This window comes from Anser anser (genome assembly GCF_964211835.1).
Source record: "Anser anser genome assembly, chromosome: 7".
Classification (NCBI taxonomy): domain Eukaryota; kingdom Metazoa; phylum Chordata; class Aves; order Anseriformes; family Anatidae; genus Anser; species Anser anser.
The window spans coordinates 2,591,943-2,607,174 of record NC_139727.1 but is presented as its reverse complement, the minus strand read 5'-3'; positions in this window follow the sequence as shown (position 1 = coordinate 2,607,174).

Here is a 15,232-nt window from a genome sequence, read left to right as displayed (position 1 = left end):
ACTGGGGATGCACTGCAATGAGTCCAGAGAGTGCACTGGCACCACTGTTGATGCAGTGCAGTGAGTCCAGAGAGTGCCCTTGCACCACTGGGGATGCACTGCAGTGAGTCCAGACAGTGCACTGGCACCACTGGGGATGCAGTTTAGTGAGTCCAGAGAGTGCACCGGCTCCAATGGGGATACACTGCAGACAGTCCAGAGAGTGCAATGGCACCACTGGGGATGCAGTGCAGTGAGTCCAGAGAGTGCACTGGCACCACTGGGGATGCACTGCAGTGAGTCGAGAGACTACACATGCACCACTGGGGATGCAGTGCAGTGAGTCCAGAGAGTGCACTGGCACCACTGGGGATGCACTGCAGTGAGTCCAGAGAGTGCACTGGCACCACTGGGGATGCAGTGCAGTGAGTCCAGAGAGTGCACTGGCACCACTGGAGATGCACTGCAGTGAGTCCAGAGAGTGCACTGGCTCCACTGGGGATGCACTGCAGTGAGTCCAGAGAGTGCACTGACACCACTGGGGATGCAATGCAGTGAGTCCAGAGAGTGCAATGGAACCACTGGTGATGCAGTGCAGTGAGTCCAGAGAGCCACTGGCACCACTGGGGATGCAGTGCAGTGAGTCAAGAGGCTACACATGCACCACTGGGGATGCAGTGCAGTGAGTCCAGAGAGTGCACTGGCACCACTGGTGATGCAGTGCAGTGAGTCCAGAGAGTACACTGGCACCACTGGGGTTGCAGTGCAGTGAGTGCAGAGAATGCACTGGCACTAATGGGGATGCAGTGCAGTGACTCGAAAGAGTGCAGTGGCACCACTGCGGATGCACTGCAGTGAGTCCGGAGAGTGCCCTGGCACCAATGGTGATGCAGTGCAGTGAGTCCAGAGAGTGCACTGGCACCACTGGGGATGCAGTTTAGTGAGTCCAGAGAGTGCACCGGCTCCAATGGAGATACACTGCAGTGAGTCCAGAGAGTGCACTGGCACCACTGGGGATGCAGTGCAGTGAGTCCAGAGATTGCACTGGCACCACTGGGGATGCAGTGCAGTGAGTCCAGAGAGTGCACTGGCACCACTGGGGATGCACTGCAGTTAGTCCAGAGAGTGCACTGGCTCCACTGGGGATGCAGTGCAGTGAGTCCAGAGAGTGCACTGGCACCACTGGGGATGCAGTGCAGTGAGTCCTGAGAGTGCAATGGCACCACAAGGGATGCACTGCAGTGAGTCCAGAGAGTGCACTGGCACCACTGGGGATGCACCCCGGTGAGTCCAGAGACTACACATGCATCACTGGGGATGCAGTGCAGTGAGTCCAGAGAGTGCACTGGCACCACTGGGGATGCACTGCAGTGAGTCCAGAGAGTGCACTGGCACCACTGGGGATGCAGTGCAGTGAGTCCAGAGAGTGCACTGGCACCACTGGAGATGCACTGCAGTGAGTCCAGAGAGTGCACTGGCTCCACTGGGGATGCACTGCAGTGAGTACAGAGAGTGCACTGACACCACTGGGGATGCAATGCAGTGAGTCCAGAGAGTGCAATGGAACCACTGGGGATGCAGTGCAGTTAGTCCAGAGAGCCACTGGCACCACTGGGGATGCAGTGCAGTGAGTCAAGAGACTACACATGCACCAATGGGGATGCAGTGCAGTGAGTCCAGAGAGTGCACTGGCACCACTGGTGATGCACTGCAGTGAGTCCAGAGAGTACACTGGCACCACTGGTGTTGCAGTGCAGTGAGTCCAGAGAATGCACTGGCACTAATGGGGATGCAGTGCAGTGACTCGAAAGAGTGCACTGGCACCACTGCGGATGCACTGCAGTGAGTCCGGAGAGTGCCCTGGCACCAATGGTGATGCAGTGCAGTGAGTCCAGAGAGTGCACTGGCACCACTGGGGATGCAGTGCAGTGAGTCCAGAGAGTGCACTGGCACCACTGGGGATGCAGTGCAGTGAGTCCTGAGAGTGCACTGGCACCACTGGGGATGCACTGCAGTTAGTCCAGAGAGTGCACTGGCTCCACTAGGGATGCAGTGCAGTGAGTCCAGAGAGTGCACTGGCACCACTGGGGATGCAGTGCAGTGAGTCCTGAGAGTGCAATGGCACCACAAGGGATGCACTGCAGTGAGTCCAGAGAGTGCACCGGCTCCAATGGGGATACACTGCAGACAGTCCAGAGAGTAAACTGTCTCCACTGGGGATGCAGTGCAGTGAGTCCAGAGAGTGCACTGGCACCACTGGGGATGCACTATAGTGAGTCCAGAGAGTACTCTGGCACCATTGAGCTGCACTGCAGTGAGTCCAGAAATTGCACTGGCACCACTGGGGATGCAGTGCAGTGAGTCCAGAGAGTGCACTGTCACCACTGGTGATACAGTGCAGTGAGTCCAGTGAGCCACAGGAACCACTGGTGATGCAGTGCAGTGAGTCCAGAGAGTGCTCTGGCACCACTGAGCTGCAGTGCAGTGAGTCGAGAGACTACACTGGCACCACTGGGGATGCACTGCAGTGAGTCCAGAGAGTGCAATGGCACCACTGGGGATGCAGTGCCGTGAGTCCAGAGAGTGCACTGGCACCACTGTTGATGCAGTGCAGTGAGTCCAGAGAGAGCAAGGCACCACTGGGGATGCAGTGTAGTGAGTCCAGAGAGTGCACATGCACCACTGGTGATGCAGTGCAGTGAGTCCAGAGAGCCACTGGCACCACTGGGGATGCAGTGCAGTGAGTCCAGAGACTGCACATGCACCACTGGGGATGCAGTGCAGTGAGTCCAGAGAGTGCACTGGCACCACTGGGGATGCAGTGCACTGAGTCCAGAGAGTGCACTCTCAGCAGTGGGGATGCCCTGCATTGAGTCCAAAGAGTGCACTGGCACAACAGGGGATGCAGTGCAGTGAGACCAGAGAGTGCACTGGCACCACTGGGGATGCACTGCAGTGAGTCCTGAGAGTGCAGTGGCACTACTGGGGATGCACTGCAGTGAGTCCACAGAGTGCAATGGCACCAGTGGGGATGCAGTGCAGTGAGTCCAGACAGTGCAATGGCACCAACTGGAGCTGCACTGCTGTGAGTCCTGAGATAGCACTGGCACCACTGGGGATGCAGTGCAGTGAGTCCAGAGAGTGCACTGTCACCACTGAGGATGCAGTGCAGTGAGTCCAGAGAGTGCACTGGCACCACTGGGGATTCACTGCATTGAGTCCAGAGAGTGCACTGACACCACTGGGAATGCACTGCAGTGAGTACTGACAGAGCACTGGCACCTCAGGGGCTGAACTGCAGTGAGTCCAGAGAGTGCACTGGCACCGCTGAGGATGCACTGCAGTGAGTCCAGAGAGTGCACTGGCACACTGGGGATGCAGTGCAGTGAGTCCAGAGAGTGCACTGGCACCACTGGGGATGCAGCACAGTGAGTCCAGAGAGTGCACTGGCACCACTGGGGATGCACTGCAGTGAGTCCAGAGAGTGCACTGGCACCAGTGGGGATGCACTGCAGTGGGTCCAGAGACTGCACTGGCAACACTGGGGATGCAGTGCAGTGAGTCCAGAGAGTGCACTGGCACCACTGGGGATTCACTGCAGTGAGTCCAGAGAGTGCACTGGCACCACTGGGGATGCAGTGCAGTGAGTCCAGAGAGTGCACTGGCACCATTGGGGATGCACTGCAGTGAGTCCAGAGAGTGCACTGGCACCACTGGGGATGCAGTGCAGTGAGTCCAGAGAGTGCACTGGCACCACTGGAGATGCACTGCAGTTAGTCCAGAGAGTGCACTGGCTCCACTGGGGATGCACTGCACTGAGTCCAGAGAGTGCACTGGCACTACTGGGGATGCAATGCAGTGAGTCCAGAGAGTGCAATGGAACCACTGGGGATGCAGTGCAGTGAGTCCAGAGAGTGCACTGGCTCCACTGGGGATGCAGTGCAGTGAGTCCAGAGAGTGCACTGGCACCACTGGGGATGCACTGCAGTGAGTCCAGAGAGTGCACTGGCACCACTGGGGATGCAATGCAGTGAGTCCAGAGAGTGCACTGGCACCACTGGGGATGCAGTGCACTGAGTCCAGAGAGCCACTGGCACCACTGGGGATGCAGTGAAGTGAGTCCAGAGAGTGCACTGGCACCACTGGGAATGCAGTGCAGTGAGTCCAGAGAGTGCAGTGGCACCACTGGGGATGCAGTGCAGTGAGTCCAGAGAGTACAATGGCACCACTGGGGATGCACTGCAGTGAGTCCAGAGAATGCACTGGCACCACTGAGCTACACTGCAGTGAGTCCAGTAATTGCACTGGCACCACTGGAGATGCACTGCTGTGAGTCCAGAGACTACACTGGCACCACTGGGGATGCAGTGCAGTGAGTCCAGAGAGTGCACTGGCACCACTGTTGATGCAGTGCAGTGAGTCCAGAGAGTGCACTGGCACCACTGGGGATGCAGTGCAGTGAGTCCAGAGAGTGCACTGGCACCACTGGGGATGCAGTGCAGTGAGCTCAGAGAGTGCACTGGCACCACTGGGGATGCAGTGCAGTGAGTCCAGAGAGTGCACTGGCACCACTGGGGATGCAGTGCAGTGAGTGCAGAGAGTGCACTGGCACCACTGGGGATGCAGTGCAGTGATTCCAGAGAGTGCACTGGCACCACTGGGGATGCAGTGCAGTGAGTCCAGAGAGTGCACTGGCACCAACTGGGGATGCAGTGCAGTGAGTCCAGAGAGTGCACTGGCACCACTGGGGATGCAGTGCAGTGAGTCCAGAGAGTGCACTGGCACCACTGGGGATGCACCCCGGTGAGTCCAGAGAGTGCATTGGCACCACTGGGGATGCAGTGCAGTGAGTCCAGAGAGTGCACTGGCACCAATGGGGATGCACTGCAGTGAGTCCAGAGAGTGCCCTTGCACCACTGGGGATAAACTGCAGTGAGTCCAGACAGTGCACTGGCACCACTGGGGATGCAGTGCAGTGAGTCCTGAGAGTGCAATGGCACCACAAGGGATGCAGTGTAGTGAGTCCAGAGAGTGCACTGGCACCACTGGGGCTGCACTGCAGTGAGTCCAGAGAGTGCACTGGCACCACTGGGGTGCACTGCAGTGAGTCCAGAGAGTGCACTGGCACCAATGGAGATGCACTGCAGTGAGTCCAGAGAGTGCACTGGCTCCACTGGGGATGCCCTGCACTGAGTCCAGAGAGTGCACTGGCACCATTGGGGGTGCAATGCAGTGAGTCCAGAGAGTGCAATGGAACCACTGGGGATGCAGTGCAGTGAGTCCAGAGAGTGCACTGGCACCACTGGGGATGCACTGCAGTGAGTCCAGAGACTGCAATGGCACCACTGGTGATGCACTGCAGTGAGTCCAGAGAGTTCACTGGCACCACTGGGGATGCAGTGCAGTGAGTCCAGAGATTGCACTGGCACCATTGGGGATGCAGTGCAGTGGGTCCAGAGAGTGCAGTGGCACCACTGGGGATGCACTGCAGTGAGTCCAGAGAGTGCACTGGCTCCACTGGGGATGCAGTTTAGTGAGTCCAGAGAGTGCACCGGCTCCAATGGGGATACGCTGCAGACAGTCCAGAGAGTAAACTGCCTCCACTGGGGATGCAGTGCAGTGAGTCCAGAGAGTGCACTGGCACCACTGGGAATGCACTGCAGTGAGTCCAGAGAGTACTCTGGCACCACTGAGCTGCACTGCAGTGAGTCCTGAGATTGCACTGGCACCACTGGGGATGCACTGCATTGAGTCCAAAGAGTGCACTGGCACCAGAGGGGATGCAGTGCAGTGAGACCAGAGAGTGCACTGGCACCACTGGGAATGCAGTGCACTGAGTCCAGAGAGTGCACTGGCACCACTGGGGATGCACTGCAGTGAGTCCTGAGAGTGTAATGGCACCACTGGGGATGCAGTGCAGTGAGTCCAGAGAGTGCACTGGCACCACTGGGGATGCAGTGCAGTGAGCCCAGAGAGTGCACTGGCACCAACTGGAGCTGCACTGCTGTGAGTCCTGAGATTGCACTGGCACCACTGGGCTTACAGTGCAGTGAGTCCAGAGACTACACATGCACCACTGGGGTTGCACTGCAGTGAGTCCAGAGACTTCACAGGCACCACTGGGGATGCACTGCAGTGAGTCCAGAGAGTGCACTGGCACCAGTGGGGATTCACTGCAGTGAGTCCAGAGAGTGCACTGACACCACTGGGAATGCACTGCAGTGAGTACTGAGAGTGCACTGGCACCTAAGGGGCTGCACTGCAGTGAGTCCAGAGAGTGCACTGGCACCACTGGGGATGCAGTGCAGTGAGTCCAGAGAGTGCACTGGCACCAATGGGATGCAGTGCAGTGAGTCCACAGAGTGCACTGGCACACACAGGGGATACACTGCAGTGAGTCCAGAGAGTGCACTGGCACCACAGGGGATGCAGCACAGTGAGTCCAGAGAGTGAAGTGTCACCACTGGGGACGCAGCGCAGTGACTACAGAGAGTGCAATGGAACCACTGGGGATGCAGTGCAGTGAGTCCAGAGAGTGCACTGGCACCAGTGGGGATGCACTGCAGTGGGTCCAGAGAGTGCACTGGCACCAATGGGGATGCAGTGCAGTGAGTCCAGAGAGTGCACTGGCACCACTGGTGATGCACTGCAGTGAGTCCAGAGAGTGCACTGGCACCACTGGGGATGCAGTGCAGTGAGTCCAGAGACTGCACTGGCACCACCGGTGATGCACTGCAGTGAGTCCAGAGAGTGCACTGGCTCCACTGGGGATGCAGTGCACTGAGTCCAGAGAGTGCACTGGCACCACTGGAGATGCACTGCAGTGAGTCCAGAGAGTGCACTGGCACCATTGGGGATGCAGTGCACTGAGTCCAGAGAGTGCACTGGCACCACTGGATGCAGTGCACTGAGTCCAGAGAGTGCACTCTCAGCAGTGGGGATGCACTGCATTGAGTCCAAAGAGTGCACTGGCACAACAGGGGATGCAGTGCAGTGAGACCAGAGAGTGCACTGGCACCACTGGGGATCCAGTGCAGTGAGTGCAGAGAGTGCACTGGCTCCACTGGGGATGCAGTGCAGTGAGTCCAGAGAGTGCACTGGCACCACTGGGGATGCACTGCAGTGAGTCCTGAGAGTGCAATGGCACCACTGGGGATGCACTGCAATGAGTCCAGAGAGTGCACTGGCACCACTGTTGATGCAGTGCAGTGAGTCCAGAGAGTGCCCTTGCACCACTGGGGATGCACTGCAGTGAGTCCAGACAGTGCACTGGCACCACTGGGGATGCAGTTTAGTGAGTCCAGAGAGTGCACCGGCTCCAATGGGGATACACTGCAGACAGTCCAGAGAGTGCACTGGCTCCACTGGGGATGCAGTGCAGTGAGTCCAGAGAGTGCACTGGCACCACTGGGGATGCACTGCAGTGAGTACAGAGAGTACTCTGGCACCACTGAGCTGCACTGCAGTGAGTCCAGAGATTGCACTGGCACCACTGGGGATGCAGTGCAGTGAGTCCAGAGACTACACTGGCACCACTGGTGATGCAGTGCAGTGAGTCCAAAGAGTGCACTGGCACCACTGTTGATGCAGTGCAGTGAGTCCTGAGAGTGCAATGGCACCACAAGGGATGCAGTGCAGTGAGTCCAGAGAGTGCACTGGCACCACTGGTGATGCAGTGCAGTGAGTCCAGAGAGCCACTGGCACCACTGGGGATGCACTGCAGTGAGTCCAGAGACTGCACATGCACCACTGGTGATGCAGTGCAGTGAGTCCAGAGAGTGCACTGGCACCATTGGGGATGCAGTGCACTGAGTCCAGAGAGTGCACTGGCACCACTGGATGCAGTGCACTGAGTCCAGAGAGTGCACTCTCAGCAGTGTGGAGATGCACTGCAGTGAGTCCAAAGAGTGCACTGGCCCAACAGGGGATGCAGTGCAGTGAGACCAGAGAGTGCACTGGCACTACTGGTGATCCAGTGCAGTGAGTGCAGAGAGTGCACTGGCTCCACTGGGGATGCAGTGCAGTGAGTCCAGAGAGTGCACTGGCACCACTGGGGATGCACTGCAGTGAGTCCAGAGAGTGCAGTGGCACCACTGGGGATGCAGTGCAGTGAGTCCAGAGAGTGCACTGGCACCAACTGGAACTGCACTGCTGTGAGTCCTGAGATTGCACTGGCACCACTGGGGTTACAGTGCAGTGAGTCCAGAGACTACACTGGCACCACTGGGGTTGCACTGCAGTGAGTCCAGAGACTTCACAGGCACCACTGGGGATGCAGTGCAGTGAGTCCAGAGAGTGCACTGGCACCACTGGGGATGCAGTTCAGTGAGTCCAGAGAGTGCACTGTCACCACTGGGGATGCAGTGCAGTGAGTCCAGAGAGTGCACTGGCACCAAAGGGGATTCACTGCAGTGAGTCCAGAGAGTGCACTGACACCACTGGGAATGCACTGCAGTGAGTACTGAGAGTGCACTGGCACCTAAGGGGATGCACTGCAGTGAGTCCAGAGAGTGCACTGGCACCACTGGGGATGCACTGCAGTGAGTCCAGAGAGTGCACTGGCACCACTGGGGATGCAATGCAGTGAGTCCAGAGAGTGCACTGGCACCACTGGGGATGCAGTGCAGTGAGTCCACAGAGTGCACTGGCACACGCAGGGGATACACTGCAGTGAGTCCAGAGAGTGCACTGGCTCCAATGGGGATGCACTGCACTGAGTCCAGAGAGTGCACTGGCACCACTGGGGATGCAATGCAGTGAGTCCAGAGACTACACATGCACCACTGGGGATGCAGTGCAGTGAGTCCAGAGAGTGCACTGGCACCACTGGGGATGCACTGCAGTGAGTCCAGAGAGTGCACTGGCACCACTGGGGTTGCAGTGCAGTGAGTCCAGAGAATGCACTGGCACCACTGGGGATGCAGTGCAGTGAGTCCAGAGAGTGCCCTTGCACCACTGGGGATGCAATGCAGTGAGTCCAGAGACTACACATGCACCACTGGGGATGCACTGCAGTGAGTCCAGAGAGTGCACTGGCACCACTGGTGATGCAGTGCCGTGAGTCCAGAGAGTACACTGGCACCACTGGGGTTGCAGTGCAGTGAGTCCAGAGAATGCTCTGGCACTAATGGGGATGCAGTGCAGTGACTCGAAAGAGTGCACTGGCACCACTGCGGATGCACTGCAGTGAGTCCGGAGAGTGCCCTGGCACCAATGGTGATGCAGTGCCGTGAGTCCAGAGAGTGCACTGGCACCACTGTTGATGCAGTGCAGTGAGTCCAGAGAGTGCAAGGCACCACTGGGGATGCAGTGTAGTGAGTCCAGAGAGTGCACTGGCACCACTGGTGATGCAGTGCAGTGAGTCCAGAGAGCCACTGGCACCACTGGGGATGCAGTGCAGTGAGTCCAGAGACTGCACATGCACCACTGGTGATGCAGTGCAGTGAGTCCAGAGAGTGCACTGGCACCACTGGGGATGCAGTGCACTGAGTCCAGAGAGTGCACTCTCAGCAGTGGGGATGCCCTGCATTGAGTCCAAAGAGTGCAGTGGCACAACAGGGGATGCAGTGCAGTGAGACCAGAGAGTGCACTGGCACCACTGGGGATGCACTGCAGTGAGTCCACAGAGTGCAATGGCACCACTGGGGATGCAGTGCAGTGAGTCCAGACAGTGCAATGGCACCAACTGGAGCTGCACTGCTGTGAGTCCTGAGATAGCACTGGCACCACTGGGGATGCAGTGCAGTGAGTCCAGAGAGTGCACTGGCACCACTGGGGATGCAGTTCAGTGAGTCCAGAGAGTGCACTGTCACCACTGAGGATGCAGTGCAGTGAGTCCAGAGAGTGCACTGGCACCACCGGGGATTCACTGCATTGAGTCCAGAGAGTGCACTGACACCACTGGGAATGCACTGCAGTGAGTACTGACAGAGCACTGGCACCTCAGGGGCTGAACTGCAGTGAGTCCAGAGAGTGCACTGGCACCACTGGGGATGCACTGCAGTGAGTCCAGAGAGTGCACTGGCACCACTGGGGATGCAGTGCAGTGAGTCCAGAGAGTGCACTGGCACCACTGGAGATGCACTGCAGTGAGTCCAGAGAGTGCACTGGCTCCACTGGGGATGCACTGCAGTGAGTCCAGAGAGTGCACTGACACCACTGGGGATGCAATGCAGTGAGTCCAGAGAGTGCAATGGAACCACTGGTGATGCAGTGCAGTGAGTCCAGAGAGCCACTGGCACCACTGGGGATGCAGTGCAGTGAGTCAAGAGACTACACATGCACCACTGGGGATGCAGTGCAGTGAGTCCAGAGAGTGCACTGGCACCACTGGGATTGCAGTGCAGTGAGTGCAGAGAATGCACTGGCACTAATGGGGATGCAGTGCAGTGACTCGAAAGAGTGCACTGGCACCACTGGGGATGCAGTTTAGTGAGTCCAGAGAGTGCACCGGCTCCAATGGAGATACACTGCAGTGAGTCCAGAGAGTGCACTGGCACCACTGGGGATGCAGTGCAGTGAGTCCAGAGATTGCACTGGCACCACTGGGGATGCAGTGCAGTGAGTCCAGAGAGTGCACTGGCACCACTGGGGATGCACTGCAGTTAGTCCAGAGAGTGCACTGGCTCCACTGGGGATGCAGTGCAGTGAGTCCAGAGAGTGCACTGGCACCACTGGGGATGCAGTGCAGTGAGTCCTGAGAGTGCAATGGCACCACAAGGGATGCACTGCAGTGAGTCCAGAGAGTGCACTGGCACCACTGGGGATGCACTGCAGTGAGTCCAGAGACTACACATGCACCACAGGGGATGCACTGCAGTGAGTCCAGAGAGTGCACTGGCACCACTGGGGATGCACTGCAGTGAGTCCAGAGAGTGCACTGGCACCACTGGGGATGCAGTGCAGTGAGTCCAGAGAGTGCACTGGCACCACTGGTGATGCACTGCAGTGAGTCCAGAGAGTGCACTGGCTCCACTGTGGATGCACTGCAGTGAGTCCAGAGAGTGCACTGACACCACTGGGGATGCAATGCAGTGAGTCCAGAGAGTGCAATGGAACCACTGGTGATGCAGTGCAGTGAGTCCAGAGAGCCACTGGCACCACTGGGGATGCAGTGCAGTGAGTCAAGAGACTACACATGCACCACTGGGGATGCAGTGCAGTGAGTCCAGAGAGTGCACTGGCACCACTGGTGATGCAGTGTCGTGAGTCCAGAGAGTACACTGGCACCACTGGGGTTGCAGTGCAGTGAGTCCAGAGAATGCACTGGCACTAATGGGGATGCAGTGCAGTGACTCGAAAGAGTGCACTGGCACCACTGCGGATGCACTGCAGTGAGTCCGGAGAGTGCCCTGGCACCAATGGTGATGCAGTGCAGTGAGTCCAGAGAGTGCACTGGCACCACTGGGGATGCAGTTTAGTGAGTCCAGAGAGTGCACCGGCTGCAATGGAGATACACTGCAGTGAGTCCAGAGAGTGCACTGGCACCACTGGGGATGCAGTGCAGTGAGTCCAGAGATTGCACTGGCACCACTGGGGATGCAGTGCAGTGAGTCCAGAGAGTGCACTGGCACCAATGGGGATGCACTGCACTGAGTCCAGAGAGTGCACTGGCACCATTGGGGATGCAGTGCAGTGAGTCCAGAGAGTGCCCTTGAACCACTGGAGATGCACTGCAGTGAGTCCAGAGAGTGCACCGGCTCCAATGGGGATACACTGCAGACAGTCCAGAGAGTAAACTGTCTCCACTGGGGATGCAGTGCAGTGAGTCCAGAGAGTGCACTGGCACCACTGGGGATGCACTATACTGAGTCCAGAGAGTACTCTGGCACCATTGAGCTGCACTGCAGTGAGTCTAGAAATTGCACTGGCACCACTGGGGATGCACTGCAGTGAGTCCAGAGACTAACCATGCACCACTGGGGATGCAGTGCAGTGAGTCCAGAGAGTGCACTGGCACCACTGGGGATGCACCCCGGTGAGTCCAGAGAGTGCAATGGCACCACTGGTGATGCAGTGCAGTGAGTCCAGACAGTGCACTGTCACCACTGGTGATGCAGTGCAGTGAGTCCAGAGAGCCACAGGCACCACTGGTGATGCAGTGCAGTGAGTCCAGAGAGTGCTCTGGCACCACTGAGCTGCAGTGCAGTGAGTCCAGAGACTACACTGGCACCACTGGGGATGCACTGCAGTGAGTCCAGAGAGTGCAATGGCACCACTGGGGATGCAGTGCCGTGAGTCCAGAGAGTGCACTGGCACCACTGTTGATGCAGTGCAGTGAGTCCAGAGAGTGCAAGGCACCACTGGGGATGCAGTGTAGTGAGTCCAGAGAGTGCACTGGCACCACTGGTGATGCAGTGCAGTGAGTCCAGAGAGCCACTGGCACCACTGGGGATGCAGTGCAGTGAGTCCAGAGACTGCACATGCACCACTGGGGATGCAGTGCAGTGAGTCCAGAGAGTGCACTGGCACCACTGGGGATGCAGTGCACTGAGTCCAGAGAGTGCACTCTCAGCAGTGGGGATGCCCTGCATTGAGTCCAAAGAGTGCAGTGGCACAACAGGGGATGCAGTGCAGTGAGACCAGAGAGTGCACTGGCACCACTGGGGATGCACTGCTGTGAGTCCTGAGAGTGCGCTGGCACTACTGGGGATGCACTGCAGTGAGTCCACAGAGTGCAATGGCACCACTGGGGATGCAGTGCAGTGAGTCCAGACAGTGCAATGGCATCAACTGGAGCTGCACTGCTGTGAGTCCTGAGATAACACTGGCACCACTGGGGATGCAGTGCAGTGAGTCCAGAGAGTGCACTGGCACCACTGGGGATGCAGTTCAGTGAGTCCAGAGAGTGCACTGTCACCACTGAGGATGCAGTGCAGTGAGTCCAGAGAGTGCACTGGCACCACCGGGGATTCACTGCATTGAGTCCAGAGAGTGCACTGACACCACTGGGAATGCACTGCAGTGAGTACTGACAGAGCACTGGCACCTCAGGGGCTGAACTGCAGTGAGTCCAGAGAGTGCACTGGCTCCACTGGGGATGCACTGCAGTGAGTCCAGAGAGTGCACTGGCACAGTGGGGATGCAGCACAGTGAGTCCAGAGAGTGCACTGGCACCACTGGGTATGCACTGCAGTGAGTCCAGAGAGTGCACTGGCACCACTGGGGATGCACTGCAGTGGGTCCAGAGACTGCACTGGCACCACTGGGGATGCAGTGCAGTGAGTCCAGAGAGTGCACTGGCACCACTGGGGATGCAGTGCAGTGAGTCCAGAGAGTGCACTGGCACCACTGGGGATGCAGTGCAGTGAGTCCAGAGAGTGCACTGGCACCATTGGGGATGCACTGCAGTGAGTCCAGAGAGTGCACTGGCACCACTGGGGATGCACTGCAGTGAGTCCAGAGAGTGCACTGGCACCACTGGAGATGCACTGCAGTTAGTCCAGAGAGTGCACTGGCTCCACTGGGGATGCACTGCACTGAGTCCAGAGAGTGCACTGGCACCACTGGGGATGCAATGCAGTGAGTCCAGAGAGTGCAATGGAACCACTGGGGATGCAGTGCAGTGAGTCCAGAGAGTGCACTGGCACCACTGGGGATGCACTGCAGTGAGTCCAGAGAGTGCACTGGCACCACTGGGGATGCAGTGCAGTGAGTCCAGAGAGTGCACTGGCACCACTGGGGATGCAGTGCAGTGAGTCCAGAGAGTGCACTGGCACCACTGGGGATGCACTGCAGTGAGTCCAGAGAGTGCGCTGGCTCCACTGGGGATGCACTGCACTGAGTCCAGAGAGTGCACTGGCACCACTGGGGATGCAGTGCACTGAGTCCAGAGAGCCACTGGCACCACTGGGGATGCAGTGAAGTGAGTCCAGAGAGTGCACTGGCACCACTGGGAATGCAGTGCAGTGAGTCCAGAGAGTGCAGTGGCACCACTGTTGATGCAGTGCAGTGAGTCCAGAGAGTGCACTGGCACCACTGGTGATGCAGTGCCGTGAGTCCAGAGAGGACAATGGCACCACTGGGGATGCACTGCAGTGAGTCCAGAGAATGCACTGGCTCTAATGGGGATGCAGTGCAGTGACTCGAAAGAGTGCACTGGCACCACTGCGGATGAACTGCAGTGAGTCCGGAGAGTGCCCTGGCACCAATGGTGATGCAGTGCAGTGAGTCCAGAGAGTGCACTGGCACAACAGGGGATGCACTGCAGTGAGTCCAGAGAGTGCACTGGCACCACTGGGGATGCAGTGCAGTGAGTCCAGAGAGTGCTCTGGCACCACTGAGCTACACTGCAGTGAGTCCAGTAATTGCACTGGCACCACTGGAGATGCACTGCTGTGAGTCCAGAGACTACACTGGCACCACTGGGGATGCAGTGCAGTGAGTCCAGAGAGTGCACTGGCACCACTGTTGATGCAGTGCAGTGAGTCCAGAGAGTGCAGTGCCACCACTGGGGATGCAGTGCAGTGAGTCCAGAGAGTGCACTGGCACCACTGGGGATGCAGTGCAGTGAGCTCAGAGAGTGCACTGGCACCACTGGGGATGCAGTGCAGTGAGTCCAGAGATTGCACTGGCACCACTGGGGATGCAGTGCAGTGAGTGCAGAGAGTGCACTGGCACCACTGGGGATGCAGTGCAGTGATTCCAGAGAGTGCACTGGCACCACTGGGGATGCAGTGCAGTGAGTCCTGAGAGTGCAATGGCACCACAAGGGATGCACTGCAGTGAGTCCAGAGAGTGCACTGGCACCACTGGGGATGCAGTGCAGTGAGTCCAGAGAGTGCACTGGCACCAACTGGGGATGCAGTGCAGTGAGTCCAGAGAGTGCACTGGCACCACTGGGGATGTAGTGCAGTGAGTCCAGAGAGTGCACTGGCACCACTGGGGATGCACCCCGGTGAGTCCAGAGAGTGCATTGGCACCACTGGGGATGCAGTGCAGTGAGTCCAGAGAGTGCACTGGCACCAATGGGGATGCACTGCAGTGAGTCCAGAGAGTGCCCTTGCACCACTGGGGATAAACTGCAGTGAGTCCAGACAGTGCACTGGCACCACTGGGGATGCAGTGCAGTGAGTCCTGAGAGTGCAATGGCACCACAAGGGATGCAGTGTAGTGAGTCCAGAGAGTGCACTGGCACCACTGGGGCTGCACTGCAGTGAGTCCAGAGAGTGCACTGGCACCACTGGGGTGCACTGCAGTGAGTCCAGAGAGTGCACTGGCACCACTGGAGATGCACTGCAGTGAGTCCAGAGAG